This window comes from Nelumbo nucifera, chromosome 3 (assembly GCF_055504915.1).
Source record: "Nelumbo nucifera cultivar China Antique chromosome 3, China Antique-T2T, whole genome shotgun sequence".
Taxonomy (NCBI): domain Eukaryota; kingdom Viridiplantae; phylum Streptophyta; class Magnoliopsida; order Proteales; family Nelumbonaceae; genus Nelumbo; species Nelumbo nucifera.
Genome location: NC_142651.1, coordinates 80315 through 83798, shown reverse-complemented (window position 1 = coordinate 83798; position 3484 = coordinate 80315).

The window sequence follows — 3484 nt, the reverse complement described above, 5'->3', positions numbered from 1 at the left end:
CTTTTTTATTTTTTCTTTCTTAATTATTATTATTGTTTCTAAATGTCTTATAATAATTTTCATCATTTCCTCTTTTTTTATCTTTTCTTTCTTTTTTTTTTTGTATTTTGGTTTTTTCCCTTTTTTGGGATTTTGGATTCTCTTCTTTTTTGCATTTTCTTTGGATTTTGATTTTTTCTTTTTTTTTTCTTTTTTCTTTTTTTTGTATTTTGTGTTTTAGTTTTTTTTACTTTCAATATGTTTTCATTTTTATTTACTTTTGAACTTTTATCTTCCTTTTTTGTTGTTTGTTTTTTTTATTCTATTATAATAATTTTTTACATTTTTATGTTTTTTTTGTTTTACTTTTATTTTTCTTTCTTTTTTCTCCTTTTTTTTGTGTTTCATGCTATCACTGTATACAGATCCCACATTTTACAACTTAGTTATTACTTATTTATTTTTTTATTTTTGACTCTTCGATCAATCTGAGGTGATTTTATTTATTGTTTTTTTGTTTTTTATTTGAAAAAATATATATATTTCATTTTTTCTTTTTTCTTTTCTTCTTTTAGATCTTTAATTCTTGTTTTATATTAATATTTTTTATTTGTACTTTTGTGTAATGATTGATTTCCTTAGTTACCCTAAAGAAATGTATAGAATTTCTCTTATTTAAATGATTTTTTTTGTTTTCTTTATTATTCACTTTTCTTATTTCTTTTTCTTTTCTTTTCTTTTCTTTTCTTTTCTTTTTTTTTTGCTTTTTTCTTTTCTTCTTTTTCTTTTGTATTTCTACTTTTGCTGATTTTTTTAGACTTCTTATTTGATTTTCTTTGATTTTCCCTACATTCGTAATTTTTATTCATAATTGTTATGCTTTTTATTTTGTTTTGTTTTTTTTGACACATCACTTTGTTTTTGTATTTTTTAGAAATTCGATTTTTTTATTTTTTGTTTTTTGTTTTCTTTACATTTTTCTTTTTCTTTCTTTTTTTAAGAGTTCAGCTTTAATTTTTCTATTTTTTATTTTTTTGAATTTATTATTATCTTTTTATCTCTTTTTTTTATTTTTTAATTCTTTCGAGAATATTTTATTTATTTTTCTTGCCTTTTTTATTTTTTTCTTCTTTATTCTTTTTCTTTTTTTTTCAATTTTTGGATTTTTAATATTTTTCTTTTCTTTTGTGTGTATTGGACTAACCTTTCCTATCCCTTTTATTTTAAATGCTTTTTCTTCTCTCATTTTTTTTTATTTTTAAATGTTTTTTAATTTTTCCATTTTTTTATTTATCCTTTTTAAATTTTTATGTTATGTTGTTTTTTGCCCTTTTTTATGACATTATTTTACATGGGCCCCAGAAAAGGCATGTAAGCTAACAAAACTGAAGTGGCTGACACCCTAACTGATTAAGCTGACACGTGAAGCGTGATAGGGGAGGGTTGAAATGGAACGGATAAGAAAACTAAGACAACGTAAAAAAATCATCTTAAATTAAAAGGAAGATAACTCTCAATTAATTTATATTCTATCTGAAATGAATAATCAGTGTTCAGCCAGAACAGTAAAAGAAAATGAATGACCGGACTGAGATCTCCCATCCAAGGTTCTGGAAGGACCCTGTATGATCGAGAGTGCACGTTTTTTGATCAAATAGCAAAAGAGAAAGAAAAACAAAGAAACAGAATAGAAGACACATTTCATCATGTTGCAACTATAAAACAAAATCGCAACCACATTCCTACTGGTATTAATCTCAAATAAGAACAATAAAACAGTAAGGGAGGGAGAAAAAGAAAGCAGTAATATCCTGATCTCTAACAACATTATATTCGAATCTGGACAAACATGGGAGCAGATAGCGAACTCCAGGTCAGATTGGGCTGAAGAATCTACGGAGTGGCCCAAATGGAACCTACTCCATCAATCTGTTCTAATCGTCACTGTAAAAAAAAAAAAAAAAAGAGTTTCAGTGAAGTCAACTGAGTATATCTTGCCGCCTATTCGATGCTGTAACGGGTGAACTCAACGCACTTCGTAGAAATCAGAGGGGTTGAACGAGTCCCTCCTGGTGTGAACGTGCTTTAACGGTTTCTGAGGTCGGCCGGATTCATTTGAAGCTTGCAGAACAGAAAGGAAACCCCAGTCCGCTGTAGGGAACCAAACAAGAAGACGACGCAGAAGAAGCAGGATAGAGATAATTACGTTGGAGTCGGGCTCTTCACAAATCTCGTGGGGACGGAGATGGTTTGCAAAAAAGGGGTAGAAATACCACCGCTGTTCACGGAGATGACAATGAACAGTGGCGAGAAGCTTTAGTTCCAGAGGAGAAGAAGACAAACAAAAAGAATAGAAAAACAGAGAGATTGGAGAGGGAGTTCCGATATAGAGGAGAAAACAGAGAAGCCGCCGCTTCCCTTGTTCGGACGGGTAAGGCGACGAATAGTAACTCTGAAAAACCTCTCCCTCGCGAGACTAGGAGAAGAAGAGCGAGGGGTGAAGCCGGTGTGAGGTAGCCGCCGCTCCTGGTTTTCGGGCAGGAGAAAACGATGATGAACAGTCCCAACCAGTTGCAGCGGCGGAAATAAAAGGGGGAAAGAAGAAGAGGAAGAGGAAAGAAGAAGGAACTGAGAGGGAGAGAGAACGGCCGGAGGTTTAGGGAAAAAACGTCTCTGGGTTCGCCGCCGCTGCCACGAACGAAGGGGAAGAGGAATCGTGTATTTTTTACCGAGTGCCACTTTGTTCCCCTGCGATAATTTATTAGTCGAACTTTCAAAACATAATGTTAACTAGAACCCGCTGTTAAATGGCATTTTGAATTCAAAATAAATTTCTTTCAAGTGTCATCTAATTTTCTTTATCAATTATTTAAATATTGACAAAAAATTAAGTCTTAAATCCTTCTTCTTGAATGGAAAAGCAAGGATTTGGGATTGTTAATTTTTGTCAACATTTAGATGATTGATAAAAAAAATTAAATAACACTTGAAAGGTATTTATATATTTTTCAATTACTACTTAACGGCTGGTTAACAGTTAGTTAACGGCAGGTATTCACGTTTTAAAAGTTTGGATATTGAATTGTCCCATTTTAAAGTTCAGGGACCAAAATGACACTAAGCCCAAAGTATAGGGTACCAAGGGAATTTTAACTTTTTCCAAATGAGAAAGTTATGTAATTGGTTAAATAGTAGGGCATAGGGGTAGTTTCATAATTTTTGGGAAACTTAGGGGGCATTGTTGTAACATTTGAATATTAAAACAAGTATGAGGGTCAAGCTAGGGATTCTAGTTCAATGATAGAGATTTTTGGGCCAAAAAAATGGAGGGTTGAGATGAGTTTGACCGCAGAGTGGGGTTGTGCATGTGCGGGCTAGTAAGATTAGTCAAAATGGAATCTTTTTAGATGGAAGGGTGAGTGAGGGTATTTTTTGCTGAAATTTTACAAGGTAGGGTTTTCAGACATTCCAATTTGATTAGTGGAATTGGATTGGCCCAAGTGGG